Source organism: Pituophis catenifer, unplaced genomic scaffold, assembly GCF_029215685.1.
Source record: "Pituophis catenifer annectens isolate HBS135680 unplaced genomic scaffold, rPitCat1.0.hap2 SCAF_6, whole genome shotgun sequence".
In the NCBI taxonomy this organism is placed as follows: Eukaryota; Metazoa; Chordata; class Lepidosauria; order Squamata; family Colubridae; genus Pituophis; species Pituophis catenifer.
Window position 1 is genome coordinate 64,783,004 of NW_027256886.1, and position 19,472 is coordinate 64,802,475.

Consider the following 19,472-nt stretch of genomic DNA (forward strand, 5'->3'; position numbering starts at 1 on the left):
TTCTCTGTGTTATCCAGAAATATTCTATTTATTTTTCCTTAAATGATATTTCTGCATAACATGTGGCCCCTTAACTCATGTAGGTTTGTGAATGTTACTTCTTTTAAATCTCTCTCACTCTGTTTATAGCAGGAAATTTTAAAAATCCTTCACTGAACCAAGAATCTCCATGTTTCTCTTCCTTCCTTCTTCTACAGTTGAACACTTATAAAGTGAACCACTTCTATGAATTTCCCTATTTTATGCTTCTATCTTTGAAAATCCAATGCCTTACTCTCAAAACTACATGTCTTTTTTAGCCATTAAATGAAATGTTACTCTAAAAACATTCTGCTTCTCCCGCATTGAAACAACTCTTTGAACTAGTTCCAATGTTCTAGTCCTAATTCTAGTTTTGGTCCCACTTTAGGCATGAAAGCCATCTGGGTCATTTTGGGCCAGTCACTCACTCTCAATCCAATCCACCTCACAGGATTGTTGTAATGGGGAAAATAGGAGGAAAAAGGAATATTGGTATGTTCACTGCCTTAAGTTGTTTATGAAAAAACAGAATAAAAATCTAACTTCCCCTTCGTCTATTTCTCAATGAACAATGTCCTTAATTCTTATAGAATATTACAGCTTCTTGTCTGATTGCATTGCATCTTAAGTAATTAAGTTTATCCTTAATTATTATTTGTGTAATATTCCCTCCAAATTTTTAATTATTATTACTTGTTTCCACTTTTGTGAGCCACCAAGAGTGCCATAATTGTGGCAGGATAGAAATTTGATAAATGTCTTTATTGGTCTTAAATATAAACTGTTTGATTATTAATTGCAGTTTTATACTTTTGGACCTCTGGACACATAAACCTCTTTAATAACTCATAGTGTAAAGATCCCAACAGAAATGGCATTCTGGTAGGCTTTAGTGTGAAATTAGCTATTGGACAGGATGCTAGTATGACTTGAGTTTGTAATTAATTGCATTTCAGCAATTAAAATAGTAAAGTAAAAATAAAGCTACACGCTTTCAAAATTCACAACTGTCCTATTGATACAACATAATTATGAAATATTTACATAGCTTTAGATAGGTCGAATGAATCTGTTATTCACTTAATGGTCTCTATGGTATGTTCATAGCACTGTAGTATATAAATATGTGACAAGACTGCAAAAGAATAATGGAGAAGGATTCCAAATTTGATTTACATTTTTATTCTCCTTAATATAAAAGTATATCTTTCCCCTTCACCCCTGAGGTATATATTTAAGTGCTGCTAGATAAGTCCATTAGACTGCCTTGAGTTTAGCATTCTTATAACAAAGTTGTACTTTTATAACTTAGCAACAGCAAGAATATGTTAACATCTTATTATCATAGGTTACCTTTAAAAAATAGACTATACTTGAATTTCTGGAAGGGATTCAGTGAAGTCTTTATAATATATTATACTGTTTTTTAATCAAATCTTTTTACTAGATTTCCTAGCACCACATGATAAAGATAATGCAATATATACCCATCTCCACTTCCCTGGACAAAATAAAACTGTGCTAGATACTTTCAAACCCGACTGACTTTCATTTGATTAAAGGAAACAGCTTCATTAGAGGAACAAAGTAGATCAATTCCCTGCAGATTTGAAAGTTTTCCAAGTGTATCACTATACAGGTATGAAGAAAATGCAGTATCATTTTATAACTGTTCAGAAAACAAAGTTGTATTACGCTTATTTTCTGATGAGATTTAAAATTGTTAGCTCATCAAGAAAAAGTCAGAAACAAATTTTTAAAAAATCAGTTTCTGCATTCTGATCATTTCATCACTCTCTTTTTCTTAAGTCAGGAGTATACAGCTTTGAAGTTTTCTTATGCTATCAATGGCGTATCATTAAATTATTTCTATTGAAGATATGCTAAACACGCACGAATATAGCAAGTAATATTCAAGTATTTGTATTAGGTTCTTTGAGTGATTTGATTGTATTGGATGCCACATTGCTAAAATGACATTCAGGGACTATGGAGTATTTTCCTAACATAACATCCCAAAATGGGATTCGAACTGAATTAGAAAAGAACAACCTTTTTTCCTCACTGAGTATTAAATCTGTAATAAAATGTAAGTACACTTGCCAATATTTTCTGAGATACAGTGAATAAGATTTATCCCAATGGGAAAACAAACAAACAAACAAACAAACAAACAAACAAAAGAAATACACATTCGTACTCATCACACTATTTCCTTTGGGGGAAAGGACTATAATACACATTGAACAAGAAAGAAATAGTGAAACAAAGAAATTAAAGAACTGAGATATGAGAAAGTTAAGGAAACATACCTAAAACTAGTTACCACCAAGACCACACAAGACCGCTTCATAACTTTCTATCCTGGGAAAATATCCTGCCACTACACCCATATATTGCTGCTTTAGATACAGCCTTCTAGTCTCTCACCTCTTTCTTTCTGAGGATCTCATTAAATCCATCCAATCACCACTTTCCTGATCCTTCCCTTTCTCTTGACCTATTCAAGCTTTCTTCATATATTGTTCTGAAATCTGATTCCATTTTTTGTGTGTTATCTGACTTCAGCAAATTACTGTATGCTGGCTGCTTATTTCTGTATTTAACCTACATTCTGTTAGCCTGCCCTTCCTTCCTTCCCTCCTTCCCTCCCTCCCTCTTTCCCTCACACACACACACACACACACACACACACACACCTTTACTGCCCCCTTCTAACTTTTTTTTTTTAATATTTACCAGCAACTCTCACTTTCATTTAAAATGTAGATGGGAACAAATTCTTACATGTCACCATTTTCATTATTTTTACATTCTTGGTCTGGTGGTTAAGGTACTGATCTAGGTACCGGGAGACTATGAGTTTTAGTCCTGCCTTAGGTATGAAAGCCAGCTGAGTGACTTTGAGCCAGTCAGCTCAACCTACCTCATTGTGTTATTGTTGTGGGGAAAATAGGAAGAGAAAGGACTTTTTTTGTTGCCTTGAGTTATTTATAAACAACAAAGGCAAGATAAAAACCAAATAAATTTTCAGATCCATACCCTTTATTGCTTCATGTAACTTATCTAACATCACTGCAAATCATTTGGGTTTTCTGCCAAGAAAATGGCATTAGTGCATACAAAAATGCATGCAACATGGGTGCTCTTAACACCCACACAAGCATTCTGGAACAAGCAGGGAGCCATCATAGAACAGCCCAGTCCATCCATGGAGAGAGAGAAATTTCCTAAGGATGGGCTCTAGCACAAGTCCAACAGCTTGGAAGACTAAACCTCTGGTCCCGGTGACCAACTCAGATTGGATTCTGCAAAGTCACCCAGCTGGCTTTCATGGCTAAGGCGGGATTTGAATTCATGGCTTCTCAGTTTCTAGCCTGAATCACTAGACCAAACTGGCTCCATTTTTCTGCATCTTTCAGTTTTAACCATTCTTTATTCTTTGGTAATATTCTATTTTTCTTCTTGTTTTAGTGGTTAAGGTGCATTATATAATGTATTCTTCTTATCCTTATTTTTTCATATAAATCATTCTCTTCAATACCTTTTTATACTTCCATAGTCTCTTTCATCATTCCGCCATTTTCCATTCCCTTTTTTTTGTAACTCCACAGATTTCTGTGACATTCTGATTGGTTTTTTTTTTTATATTTCAAGCAGCTTCCATATCCTTTCCCTTATATCCCAATTATCCTACCTTCTAGTTCTGTTCATACAGTATTTGAACCAGTATTTTGAACTTTTTACAATAATTCTAATTTCACTGTATTTTCTTACATTTCTTACCTTTTTCTTTCATGTTATTTCCCCCTACCCCAAGAAGAAATGGTCTTCTGCATATTCAGAACTTCTCATTACCCTCATCACTAACTTCTCATTAGGTCTTAACTAATTATCTCAATATTTCATCATAAACAATAAAACCACTCATGCTTTTAAATTTATATTCATTCTTTTAAAGGTTAAATATGGGTATGTTTTTACTTAAAATATGCATTTGAAATACATAGGGGATTTTTTGTAAGTGGAGCTATTCTCTAGTTATCCTCTTATTTTTAAGTTCGTGAATGACCTACTCAATTTTCTTTTTTGCAATATCTCATCACCATCCTTCAGTTCATGTCACCTAGCAGAATAATTTCCTCCTGGGATCACATTTATTCAGAATCTTGCATAATTTTTCTAAAAACTAATCGCTAGTTCTTCCATTATCACCATTCAATCAAGCATATCATGTACCTATCACTAGCCTATGAGTTCTTACTTTTGTATGTACACATAGTAATCATGATTATGGCAATTCACATTTTCTGACATATTTTAGCCTTTCATTCATAATTAAATTTACCCCTTCAATTCCCCAACCACAAGATCAAGCCATTTTCATTTAGATCTAATAGAAGATAATATATATATGGCTCATGGGTGAACTGTAGAGTCCTTGATGCTCTTTGAGTTTGGTTGTTTGCTTGCATATGTTTCATTACTCATTAGATCAGTCCTAATGAGTAAAAGCTTTGCTCCCTGTTTATGTAGAAGCTTGTCATGCCAGGGTTGGTGAGGGTGTGGTTTTTCTCTTTGGTACTTCCTTGATTACTGTTTTCTGCTTGGCTGATTGTCTAGTTTTAATTCCTGCTTATCTGGGCGCTGGTTTCTGGAGAGGAAGTGTTCTGATATTTTGTTTCGTCCTTAGCTAACGCCATATTCATTTAGATCTACTACATTACTTCCCTTCTTCATACTTTCACAGAAAATGTATTATACATTATCTTTCTCTAATGTATTATTTCATATTCTCTTACATTCCTAATTGCAAACTTTGTTATGCCATGGTTATCACTAGATGAGCCCATATCTATTAATCTCCAGGGCCCATCATATTTTGGGTCATTTGAGACTTTCATATTAAATTTTTTTTAGTAAAATGGAGAACTTGCAGGTTATGTATCAGCCTGTACATGATATTACTAGCCTTAGTTGCACCTGAATCACACCCAGCATCCCCTGATAATGATAAGGACATTTGGGGCAATTTTACTTCAAGAATACTCATGTAAGATATCATCCTTAATGTAAGGATTCTTTTGCAAGCCAATATGATGTTCATGTTCCATAACCTAGGAGATATATGCTCTGTGCTGATACAAACTCAGAATGCTAACTCAGGAAAATAAAAATACTTATGGAGTAGAACATATTAATAAGTTTAATATGAATAAGTGAAATAAGGTTTTTTCTTCCAAATTGTGGAAAATCTGATGGCTGCATAGAAATTTCGAAAGTTAATATTCCTTTAGAATAGTGCTGCTTAAAATTGAAAGTCAACTGTCCCCAAAATGCCAATATTCTTGTTTGTACTTTTACTCATCGCTTCTATAACGTAATGCCTATTACATACATATGAATAATAGGTCAACAAAGGTAGAAGATTCATATTTTATTTAATTAAAATTATAAAACACCCATCCACATGCTAAATACTTGTAAAAATATACAATTCATAGATAATAATATCAATCATAAGGATTTATGGACGAAAACAATGAGGCAAAAATAATAAATAGCGAATTGCATTGAAATGAGAAAGCAGAGATTATTTAGAACCATTAAAATCCCAATCATTCCATCATTTCTAAAGCAAAAGAGAAAGTTAATCTGATCTCTTTGGGTTGCAGTTTCTTAATTGGGATGCCACTAAAAAAAAGCTCCTCTTGACTTTCTACCATACTAGCCTTTCTCACTCTTCCTGGTTATTCCCTCTGACCGATGGTTTTTCATTTGTGTATGTCCTTTTTTCAGAGCTGGACAATTCAAGTGAATTATGGAAGTAAAAAGTGGATAGAATATAAAATTCTTGTCCGAAAGATCATGAAGGTCGGACTTTTCTGCATGCTTATCTGTTTTCCCCCTCTTTCAGAGCTATCTTATTTTGTTAAAAAAAACCACACCAACTTTTAAAGTACTATTTATGGACTAGGGTACTAGATACTGAATTTCCAACTCAGTGAGTTTCTGTATAATTTTGAACAAGATTCATGAGAATATCTGTAAAAGCTTCCATTTGATGTCTTCTCCTTTCAAATATCTGAACCTGGCTTTGTTGCTCCACTAGATCTCACTGCTTCACTTGCCAGGAATACAGACTGTAGTTCTCATAAATATGTCTGCATCTCAATGAGAAATAAATCTTTCCTTAAGCCTTCAAAATATGCCTGGGGGCCCCAAGATGGAAATTTCAAATGAGGCTGAGCTGAGCATCATTGATCTTTTACTTTTCCAGACACAGCAGGAATGCAAGAATTAACCAACTGATTCAGTTCCCCATAATGCCAACAATGTTGTAAGCCTGCCACTGTTGTCTGCAATGAAAAGTTTTCACGCTCATAATTAAAGGCAAATGTGTTGCCTTTGTGATATACAACATATGAAAATGTTACATAACTTATTACTTACTCACTGACCAGACACAGAGCAGAAATACAAGCTGCTTCTTTTAAATTACTAGGTTAAGCATTTGTTCAAATGATATATGTACTTATGTAACATTCAAACGTACTGCTCTTGCAAAGGGTAACAAGTCAAGGGACTTGACAGTTTGGCTCAAACAACCAAGGGAAGTTCTATTTCAATGCATATATACCTCTACATCAGTATGTATGAGTCCATCTATTACCCTGGATCAGAATGCAACAGGTACAATAGCTGTGATGAGTAAACTCCTGCCCTCTGATGTAAGCAAAAGTTGATACTCTGTTAATCAGAATGATACAGTGGTTAGTGTTTTGAACTAAGAGTAAAAGGGATGGGTTCAAGTCACCCTTGGCCATGGAAGCACAATGGGAACTTTGGACCAGTTGCTTTCTTTCAGGCCAACTTTTTCCAAAACAGGGGGAAACTGAGAAGCAATGTTTCTAAGTCACCTTGAGCTGTTAAAGATCGGATGAAAGTCTAATGGGCAAATTCTTCAAACTTGCAAATGAGGGTAAGATAATATTTAAGATAAAATACATTATATATTATATATATATATATATATATATATATTATATAAAATTAGTATAGCATATAGTATAGTATATATAGTATATATAGTATATATATATATATATATATATATACTGTAGTATAAGTATAGTATACATAAACATATAGTATATAAATGGAAAAAGTACATACATACAGCCTGCCATACATACATACAGTCAGCCAGAAATCCATCCATCCATCCATACATGTATCTATGTATGTCCAAATACCTCTAATCTTGTAATATTTGCCCACTTTCTAAAGGGTCTTCTATGATAAACGCCAGATCATCCGCAAAGGCTTGTGCTTTATATTCCTCCTTTTTTATTTTTAACCCCTTTATTTCCTGGTTTTGCCTAATTTGTAGCATTAACAACTCCATTGAAAGAATAAATAGCAGGTGGGATAGGGGACATCCCTGTCTAACCCCTTTAGTTATATTGAAACCTTCTGTTAGCTCTCCATTTAATATTATTCTTGCCACCTGATTTGAGTAAATTGCTCTAATCATTCCTAATTTTTTCTCTGAAGTTCATCACTACTAATTGATTTATAAGAAAATCCCAATTCAAGTTATCAAACGCTTTTTGTGCATCGATGAATATCTATGCCGATTGTTTTCCTGGATGAACCTCATAATACTCCAGCACATTCATTATTGTTCGTATATTGTTTTTTATATGCCTATTAGGTAGAAATCTGTTTTGGTCCAAATGTATAATTTCATTAAGTATATTTTTAATTCTTTCTGCCATTATTGCCACGGATATTTTGTAATCGGCATTTAGCAGCGAGACTGGCCTGTAGTTTTGAATCTTCTGTGTATCAGCACTATCTATTCAATAAACAATGAAAAAAGATACTGTGTTCTTTTTATCAAAAGGAGCATTGTCAAGATGCCTTCAAATGATTTTAAGAAGATTACACTTTTCTAGTTTGGCAAAATAAAGATAAAGATCAAAGAGTAGCAATTACTTTGTTCTAAACTGTTAGGGATATTTCTATTCAGCCTTGATTGTCACTACTGACAACCACATAGCTATTTTCTCCAAAATTCTGAATGTTTCAAGGCTCCAAAGAGGCTTGTCTGCTATACAGAACAAACATTCTGAGGTTCTTTGTTCTTCCCAAAGGACAATCTATGCACCAGTTCCTTGCCATTTAAACATGAGGATTCTGATATAAAGAATTTAAGGATGTGCAAAATGTTCTGGGCCAAACTATTCCATGTACAGAATAGCAGCGTGCTCACATGGTCCATGCCTAAACTCAAACTCAGCAGAACAAACAAAGTTGGATTTGCTCAACGCACAGAATGAAAATGAGGCTCTTCGTCACAGGCCAAATAAGAGGAAATGAAGAAAATCCAAATTCAGTAGCTGAAGGAGGGAAAAAGGAGGCTAGGGCAGTGGGGAAGTGATGGGATGAAATGGTGGAAGATGCTTTTCCCCACTGGGGAAAATGACTGAGTGTAGAAAGGGAGGGAATGGGCAGGTAAAAGAAATGGCTGAGGTATTATGTGGTAGGAGCTTGTAAAAGAAATGGGACGATGTCAGCCAGTTTTGACTTATTTTCTCCATCTATACTTTCTTTCAGCATTCTGGGTTTTTGTAGCTGGCCCAAAACAGTTTAAGAGTTCCACTTAAATTTAGTGTTTTCTTTTAGCGTTATAAAGAAAACACATTGGTAGATGGATTCAATATCCCCTTTAAATTTATTCATGAATTTTTTTCATAGACTTTCATATATAATTTTTAGTTTTAATTATTTTTGCTAGGTTTAGCTAGATCTTGCTACTTTTCCTTCAGGAATGCAGGATAACATACATAATGCCCCTTCCTCCCATTTCTCCCCAAAACAACATTCCAAAAATCACTTCAATGGATGATAACGGACTTGAACATGGATTTTTCTGATGTCTGTCCAATTACCCCAACCACAAATCAAGGTGGGACTCAGTTTTCTTCTCGGATCTTAGCTTACTACAATTATATGTTACTTTTTAAAAATAGCATATTTTGAGGAAGTAATAATCCATTGTAGGGGTAAATACATATACTGTTTTTCTCAACACATTTGAATTGAGGCTAATGAAATCTTAAGCTTTCTTTCCAACAGGGTTCTTAGATGATTTCGTCAGAACCACAAGGACTCCCAGTTTACAAGAAACTCAGCCATGTTGGTCACAGCAATCTTCCATCTTCATTTTTTCAGACTACATCTGGATTCTTAAAATTGTTAGGGAAGGCAAAGGCAAAGGAGTCTCTGTGAGTTTTATTCTGTTAGTCGTTGCCAACTATAGGGGGCAGTATTCATTTTCATTTCAAAGCCATTGAGCCAGCACTGTTCAAAGACATTTCTGTGGTCATGTGGCCAGTATATCATGGAGCGCTTTTACCTTCCCACTGAAGCGGTGCCTATTTATCTACTTGCATTTGCATGCTTTCAAACTGCTAGTTTGGCAGGAGCTGAGACGAGGATGGGAGCTCACCCTATTTTGCGGCACTCAGGTTTCGAACCTGGGTTGTCGGCTTTCCAGCATCTTAACCACTGAGTCACCATGCCACCCTAGGAAATATCAAGACCCACCCATAATCCTTGAACAACTAGTGATTACCAAAAAAATTCACCAAGTAGTTGCCACTGATAGCAATTTTTGTTTGTTTTCTGCAATTTATGTTACATAAAAAAATAATATAAATATGTTATGCTTCCACTAAGGTTAACATTCCTATTTTGTTTTTAATCCAGCCAAGAAAGAACCAAAAAGCTCACACTATAACTATAAATTCACTGATGCATCTTGTACTATCCAGTCACAAAAACATTGTCAAGAAGGACAAGAAGAGGGAATTATTTTGGATTATCCTTCAAGGACTAGAAACAAATGAATCAATAGATGTTCTAGCTTGTTTTTTTAATTAGACTGGAACAGATTTACTTTATCTCATGCCTCCTGAAATGCAAAAGTCAACAACCCTCAGAATTTCCAGCCAGGATTTCAACTATCAAGAGTGTACCATGCTGGGTAAGGCTTCTTAAGAAATCCTAACTCTTTAGACTTTCATTTGAATAATTTGTTGATTTTCTTTTGCATAAATCTGTTATTATAACAGATTAATATAAAACAAATTCAGATTTTTAAAAAACATTTCTGAGATCCCAATTATAGTTCAATAAAAGACAAACTGAAATATATTAGAAGAGCCTTAACAATTACTACAATTCACAGGAATCTTTGAAAATAAATTTTAAATTTTAAAAGTTGGTATATTACAGTGAAGGTGTGAAAATTTTATACAAATACTCCGAGAGAAGGTGAAAGTAATGAGAACTCTAGCAAACATCTGCAAATAACATTTTTAGTATTTGGTTTTAAAAAATAAACTGAAGCAATATTTTAAATGAAAGGTTTTTGATTCACTACTATAAAGATTCAAGTAAATGTTGTAGCTATAATTTTTAAAAAAGTAATGTGTCAACAACCCATAAACTATTCAACATTTATGGGGAACTCAAAGGCAATAGATACTCCTTCTCCACCACCATTATATTTCTATGGAAAGACTGCAGGCCATTACACAGCATTTAAAGTTCACTAATTTCCTAGAATACTACAACATCTGTCCCTTTTTTTTCCTAGGGACTCAAAATAAAAATTAATGTAAGTTATTGCATTGCACTAATATTTGTTCACAAATCTGTCAAAGTCATGACATGACTCCATGAAGACAACATTTTTGAAAACAGCTACTGAAACAGCTACTGAAAGAACAGTAGCAAACTTTTGGACATTGGTCTTGCTATCACTGAAAAATAATTTTCATGGAACTAAGCAACTTGATAAATATTGTAGAATATTTCTATAATAAATATCTTTTATCAATTTTACAGCAGTAAAAATGGCAAAAAAGAAAACATTCCACGATTCAGAATAATTTACTGCTGCCTTTTCTTCCTCTATTTTTCAGTGTTGTATTTTAAACCTTAACCTCATTACAGATTTCTCCGTACACATCTAACAAATATTTCTATTATACAATTTCCATTTTTTCCCCTTAACTTCAGCTGCTTTCATCCCTCCAAAATAAGTTTCAAAGGACCAATGCGTTGAACAAAAACTTCTAGGGACCATAGGATATCTGAACCAAAAGTGAAACCAATCCACTACCTTAGTGCTATTTTTAAATTTGCTCTTTTATTCATATTAATATTACAAGTAGTCTTTGATTTATGACTAGCAACTGTTTGAACTTGTGGAGTTCCCTGGAGGTATTTATGACCTGGTTCTAAAGTTCTGACACTGCCCCTTTCTGCAGTTATGTGACTGTATGTTGAGCAACCAGCCCATTGTTATCACATGATCACATTTTACAATGTTTTTTTCTGAACATGGGCAATTTCCTGACCCCTGCTCAGACATTCCTACTCCTGGGTTACAGCCACTCCCATAGGTCATACTGAGTGCCAATCATTTCCCTCTGTAATTGGATCAGTGTCCCTCTTCCACTTTTCCAGCAGTCTTATTCACTCAGTTGAAGGTATCATACCTGAGTGCCTTCGCTGTGTTTAATTATCAAATTTTTCCAATTAAACATGTTCGGCCGACGTTTTTTACCATCAGTAATATCCTCCCGAGGCCGGGCGATGGCTGCGGTCCCGCCCTAAGGAGTTGAGCTTGGGTATGTCCCAGGAGTAGGAATGTCTGAGCAGGGATCAGGAAATTTGACGTTATTTACCTGAACGTCCTATTTATGACCCCTGCAAAGACATTCCGGCCCGCCCATGATCTTGCCATCTCCGGGCCTTGGGCGGAGCTTTTCTTGTTCCCTCTGTAGCTGTTCTTCCTTTTATGTGATGGTGTCGGGGCTGTCTCTGGTACCTTGGTCTGATGGTGGTTCGACTTCGTGAAACGACTGCTGGGAAAGCAGAAGAAGGACACTGATCCAGTTACAGAGGGAAATGACTGGCACTCAGTATGACCTATGGGAGTGGCTGTAACCCAGGAGTAGGAATGTCTGAGCAGGGGTCATAAATAGGATGTTCAGGTAAGCAACGTCAATTTACTTCCAGTTTTTTTGATAAAACTGGCCCATAGTGAACCACTAGTTTGCTTAACAACTACTGCAAAAGAGATTGTAAAATTGGGCTGGTCATGTCAGTGCTCCAATTTATGACCTTCACAACCTATAGCTTATGGTCATAAATCGAGAACTACCTATAATGATTTTCTTCCTACTTTGATTCTCAGGATAGTATGCAGAGTTGCTGAAATCAGCATAAGACAAATTGTTTCAGTATTTGATTATTCTTAACAAAACATAAAAATAGGAAAAATAGCTATGTAAAATGTGTTTGTATTACTGAAAACCAACAAATTCTACTTCAAAAAGTGGATAAGAGTTTACAAACATTCTTAAATCAGTAATAAACCCAGAAAGTAACTGATCCAAGTCTCCAAATATAAAGGATCATACAGGAAGCCACAACAATGAAGGCCCATTTTGTCCTCAAAAGATGGTATGGAGATGGAACCTATATGTCTTCGAAAGATGGTAGAATTTAAAAAGTTATGACAACTTATTTCTTCTGCTGTAACAAATTGGAATCAATATACTGTCCAGAAAATGGGCCTAAAAATAATGAAGCTTGTCTTACATATTGCACTATTAGCACTGATTATATTTTTATACTGTTCTCCTTCCAATACCATTGTCTCCTCCCAATCTTATGCAACTTTTTCTATCAAATATTTATAAAAATTATTTTATATTAACAGGTGTCTAAATATATATTTTATGTTGTTAATTCAACTACATTGCAAGTTTCATGCTTTCCCTATTTCATGTACAAAGCTTACAAATAAACACTTTGTACAAGTAACATGGCCACAGATTTAATATATTTTGAAGGAAATGTCTGCCACGGCAACAAATTCACTTTGTTTCATGAGTTAAACCTCAGAGAAGAAGGTCGTTAAAGAGCAAATAGCTCAGCTTAGCAAATATGAACTGTCAGATTTGTAGTCTGAAGATTGATAATGCTACCTAATAAGATTCTGTGCACACAATTCTTTAAAAATGTACAGTTGCAGTTTAAACCTTGATATATCTTAATCTCTAAACACAGTATTGTATAATTTATGGTATCAAACATTGGTGAATAATATTCAATAGAATAAGAAGGTAAGAGAGTATATCCATACATTCAGAATCACTAATACAGGCCAGTAGTCATCAAATGAAAAATATCTAAATTTTAATATATTGTGCAATGTTGAAGACGCTTATGCCTGGCTCAGCTCCTTTTAAACCATGTGTCAGTAAGAATCATATAACACTGTGCTTTTAAGATTTACAGAGACAAACACTTCATCCTGTTACAAGAGCTAAAAAAACCAGATGGGACTGTCTTGACTCACCTCATTAAGCAATGGGCACATTGAGTTACAGCAAAGTATTGGTACAGATTGAGCAATAAAATAAAAGGAATATATGTATCAAGAAACCCCTGACTAGCACAGTGAGAAAGCAGAAAAGAAGAAAAGAAGAATAAAAAACCACAAACACCTAAATTAGACAGCTTCATTTATGACATGGTAATGTAGAAAGTCAACTAATTAGTGTAACCAAATAAAATGATATAAGCTACCAAAAGGATAATTCTAATCGGAATATGCACAGACCACAGAAATTTAGTTTGAGACCCAATTAGATAGTTTGCACAGTTGCCAACTTGAGTGGTCTGTGGGCAGAAAAAGAGGATATAAATTGGAATAATAAATGCCCCATTTCAAGTTGGATAGTTATTACCCACTTAAATCAAGATTCAAGCTTCCCCTTAATGAAAATGAGAAAATCATGAACAGTTGAAATGTCAAAAAAATAGAATAATATTTTAAGATACAGTAAGTACTTCTGAGGCTATGAAAACCATCAAATTGACAGAAACAAATGCAGGATTTTTGGAATCAAACTTCTATGAGTTCTGCTTTTTATTTTAGAAAAATGTCTGCACTATTGCTTAGTTTGGGAAATAATTAGATGAAATGTCCATGAATAGCTGTCCCACTTGTGGAGATAAGTCCTACTATATTTCATACAAATTCTGAGATAAAGCTAGTATTTGAAAGGACAAAATATTTAATTAAACCATTTTCTCTTCTACAAACACTGTTTAATCAAATATTTCAATGTAAATTGCACAAATTGGTTAATTTGGTAAGAAATCTGTAAATTATAAAACAATAGGAATAGAGATCTTGGGATACTTTTTAAGACAATTAAATTATATTTGTTGGATAACCAATGGTTTAAGAAACCATTTTGATTTGAGCATGGTTCTTAACAACATAATACAGTGTTCATCTTAGCAATTATTATGATTTGGTGAAAATCTTCTAGCAGTTTGTTATAGCCTTTTGAAATAAGGACTTCATCAAGTCTCTATGATTTGGAAGGAAATGTTGCCAGTGATGAGAAGGTCAACCTGTCAATCAACTGGGTCAATTTCTCTATGAAAATTTGAAAAGAGTATTGTAGTTTTTGCATCAATCCATCCCCTTGAAGCTCAGTTCAATTTGGGGCATTTGATGTACCACTACATATTCCAAATTCAGTCCAAATTTCCGTCATTTTGAAGTTTTTATATTGTTTTCTGCATTGATATGAGTAACAAAATAATCAAAACAACATGCCAATTTGTGGCAAATTTCTGTTACTTGAAAGAACTGAAGAAGGCCTGGAGGAACAGGGTCACGATGGGTCGGACATGACTTCGCAACTAACAACAACAAATGCTTTCCTAAAAGGCAAGAAATGAATGACTTCTGATCTTTAAAAGAAAACAAAACAAACTGAACTGAACATATTGCATTCCAGATGCTAGGGCAGGGAGATCAGCAAAGAAAGGGAAGTTGTTAAAAAGCATAGGAAGAAAGGTACAGTGTGATATATTCCAAGTACAATTCAACTTGTTCCAAGCATTTTCAAATATATAACATATAATATATAACATATAGGAATCTAATAGAATCACTCATGTTGCATTTATTAGAATATGGTGTGTGTGTGTGTGGGGGGGGGGTTGATCCATTCATAAGAAACGAAGAAATTGAGCAGACACAAAATGAAAACTGTGCCCTTGATGAGGGATCTGCCTCATTCTTTATGAACATAAAGGATGTGCCTTTGCAATAAATTTCTGACTCATTAAAAGTGTGAAATGCAATAATGCCAAACAAGACACATCATTAAAACTGACAAACCATAAATCTCATGCCTATTATATCTCATGTGCTCTGAATTATTGTGAAATGAAGTTGAGTGTTTATTAATAGTACACATCAAACTTTACAACAAAAATGTTTCCCTGGAAATACACTGATTGGCATATTCAGATGTTGGACTAAAACCTTTAGACTAATTGTGTTAGGTCATTCCTTATATACTGAGGGAACACTGTGACATAGATTCCATATAGAGGGTTTAACAGACGTCTAAAACAGGTTTCTCAGTTTTAAATCAATTTGTGTTATCTGGGTTATACTAATGCTAATTTTTTAGGATCTAAAAAGCAAATAACAAAACTATAGCAACCAACTATTACTAATAACACCTTAGAATGCTAGTAAAGAAGTCATTAACACTGTTACAGGCTCCAATTACAGAGAAAGTCCATCTTCAAAACTTCCTTTCTAGTAGTAGAATTAAACACATAACTATGAAGTTAATAACCCTCATTTCCTATGATAGATTTTTATGGGCATGAATCGGAGCAAAGTACATAAAAACCTGGAGTAAACCAATATTCTAATGGCATGATTGTTCAAAGCCTGGAATCGGGGGAATTGTGTACTCTTTTATTAGATGGATTCATTGTAAAGTAACCTACAAACTGGGAAATCGGTAAAAGTACACAGAACCAAATTAGAAGTTTTCCTACTGCTAGACTTAATATTAGCTATAGCAGATCCTTATCTGCACAATTCCTATTCTGCCATAGAGTCCGGAAGAAAACAGTAAGAGTGTCATACTGTTTGGATTACATTAAAAGGCTATCAGGAATTCAGCAACGCTTCTGGAGAGCAAGAGAGTCACAACCGGAAATTAACATGTAAGAATTCAAACAAGAAAAAAAAAATGGTGGTGGGAGTGGGTTGGGGAGAAGAACAGAGTTGCCATTTGCCCCTTTGAAATAAGTCTTAGGTGAATTTTAATTCAGAACAGAACAGAATCACAGAACTGAAGGGACAGAGGTCATCTAGTCTAACCCCTGGTCAAGCAGGAGGACCTGGCTGTCCAGTCTCAATTCAATCAACAACACAACAACCACAAGTAGAATACTTTATAGGTTCCGGGATTTTTTTCATGGGAGATGGTAGGTTAAGCATATATTTTGCTATTATCATCAATGGCAACATAGGAACCACCAGCAAACTACACATGCCTTTGTAGCTGGAGCTATCTAAAAGACTGTCTGTTTGAGTCAAGCTTGACTCAGCAATTTCACGAACAGGTCTGTGTAGTTTCCTCGTGAACAACATTTAAGTGGTTTGCCATTGCCTTATTCTGAAATGTTTTCTTCAACTTCCCAGTTTAGCCTACAGCCTTCAGATGCAACTATTAATCTCTCATGAAAGTTCTAATCAGATCTGGCCCTATTTAGCTGCTTAAGATCAGTTAAGGTTGGTTAGGATGCTGCTGCTAGGCAGCCACAAATTAAATGGAGGGTTTGTCACAGCACAATAAACACCGAATCCATTTAAATCCTTTCTATGTTTTCTAATGATATGGTTCACAGAATTAAAAAAGCAAGTGCAACTGGTTATAGCACTAGTCTTCTAAATGTGAACAGCTTCCTGAAATTAGGAACAATTACATAAGCACAGTCTGGTAAATTTTAAACAGATTAATGCTTTATGGTTCTCTTTCAAGAATGATAAATGACTGCAACATAAAGTAATATATCATATTTTTTTTAACTTAACGTGATAGGATGGTTTTTCTGTCCCACAAAGAACTGCTACCTTTGCTTCTCATTGATAGTTGATTTCATAACACAAGGAGAGAACTTTTAGTCACCAAATAAATAGTAGTCATTGCACATTAGACAAATAACTTGAACAATATTCATTTTAGACAACTTTAAACAACAAATTATTTAAAGGCTTTAAATTACTTTGAGGCATTTCAGATTTTGTGGGATCTGTTTTCCTGGATTCTAAAATTCAAGAATTAGCTGCAGAATGATAGTTCTGATTGACGATTTTCACCAAGCACTGTTCATTGCAACAGGTTCATTTAAAGGAAGAGGGAATTATTGTTAGTGTAGTTCCTGTTCAGGATTCAAGTACCCTCACTGACTGATTTAAAAAAAGCACTTCCAAATCTATCAGATCCTATCTATGGTGTTCACCCATACTACAATGCAGATTGCTCAGTTAAATAGATTATTGTTTTAAAATGTATCTTGGCTGATTTTTAATTCCATTCATTTCTCCCTTTCTCAATATTTGCATATTACAACACCGGGTTTTTATAAATGACGAAGTCAGAAAGCTAGATTTTTTTAAAAAAGTTCAGCTATTCTTAGTGTCCACACAAAGAAGATGAAATCAATTACAGTAATTTTAGCCCCACTACAAACTAAACTATCAAAAATGATTTTAAACATGCATTAAGGAATGTGACCTAGTACTGTATTTGTAGGATTGAGATATTAGGTCAAACCATATAGGTCTATTAAGTATTTCTAAATTTACCTCAAGTTGTTAGTCATTATACTTTCTAGAAAGGTTAAGGTTAAAAGCACGTATGAACCAAATAGTGGTGACCAATCTTTATTTTAAGATTAAACAAATGTTGGTCTAACCATTTATGTAATATTGGCTAGCGTAATGAGTATTAGGGGGTTCATATGGACCTTGCTCAGTTACAGAATCTGTATAATGATGGACTCATCCCTGGAACAATTTGAAGCAACAAGCTGAGAGCACATCTAAACACATGCAGAGTTTCTTTCTCTCAGGCATACAAGTAATCAGTGGTATCAGACAATCTTCCAGATCAGGACATGTGACTACTAGTCAAGTCTGATCCAGGGCCAGTTGGCTTGTAAAAAAATGACGCCACAAGAACTGCATTATTTCAAAAGGCAGCCACCCCCCCCATGCAATCAACAACTGCCACTCACTGTAAATTAAATTAGTGATCTTCCAGCTGATGACAATTTAAGTGACCCCCCAGTTAAGCGACAACTGTTCATACCCTGTTCAGGTATGAACAGTTGAAATTTAAAAAAATAGAATAATATTTTAAGATACAGTAAGTACTTCCAAGGCTATGAAAACCATCAAACTGACAGAAAACAAATGCAAGATTTTTGGAATCAAGCTTCTATGGGCTCTGCTTGTTATTTCAGAAAAGATCCCCCAAACCTTTTTCTCTAAGGCAAAAAGGGGAATGGGAAGAAAAATGAATTTGGCACTGCTGTCTCCCTTCAAAGTAGGCAAATTAATCCGCAAGTGTTCGTTTTTTGGGGGTTAAGAAAAACGAAATCAATGCATTAGCCGCATTTAATATTTCACAGGTCTCCCTCTCCCCGGCTTGCCAACGGCCTCTTATTTTAATTTTTTTTAAAGTCACAAATGTTTTCCTGAAGCATCCGCTGAGAGGAGTTCCAACTCAGGTCTTTGGCAGGAGAGGCGAAGGGGAGCTTTGAGCCGCCGAGGAACTTCAGTGACACAACATTCAGACGCGCACCAGATTTACACGTGGACTACACTTCCCAAGACCTAACAGCGTTCAAAAGCAATTCAGGCCGGATACCGGCACCCCAGGGCGAGTATCCTTAAACCCCCAAAGCCCCCTAATTTTAACATCCCAAGCTTTTTTTTTTTTTTGCTTTCTCCCGGAAGAGAGAAAGTGGTTCGGCTAGCCAAAACAAAATCACTTCGCAGGGGTTTTTGTTATTGGGTTACCTCTTCAGGAGCCATGGAAAGCCGCGGTTCTTTTGCTGCAGGACCCAAAGGGGTTGGCGGGCAAGGCTGGAAATTGGGGTCGGCGGCAGGTCCCGGAGCCGGCCGGAGAGGGAGGGGGGTTGGTGTGGAGAGAAAAAGCAGGTCGCTCTCTCGCCCGCTTCACCCCACCGTGCGAAGAAGGCTGAAGGCTGCGGTACCGTCTGCCCCAGATAAACGCCTCACACTACCTCCAGCGGCAGCAGCAGCAGCCGCCACCTCATGATTCATTCATTCAGTCATTCCCAGGGACCAGAACCGGCGGTGAAGAAGAGAAACGTGGGAGGGGGTGCTTGGAGGAACGCCAGCCGGGCCGGCTTCCCCCCCGCCCCGCTCGCTGCAACTCCCGCGCGCGGAGTTCATTAATGGGTGCATGACTTCTCGCGCTCCTTTTTCTCCCCCCCCACCT

The 19,472-nt window shown here is 35.5% G+C and overlaps 1 protein-coding gene across 1 annotated transcript in view; it reads right to left on the reverse strand.

The window, feature by feature from the left end:
- The window catches only part of HS3ST1 (heparan sulfate-glucosamine 3-sulfotransferase 1), an 82,575-nt gene extending 63,360 nt beyond the window's left edge, over positions 1-19,215 (reverse strand). The window contains exon 1 of the mRNA XM_070945829.1: positions 19,028-19,215. The gene's annotated coding sequence lies outside the window, so the exon portion shown is untranslated. The remainder of the gene's footprint in view (positions 1-19,027) is intronic.
- Positions 19,216-19,472: the final 257 nt, after the last annotated feature.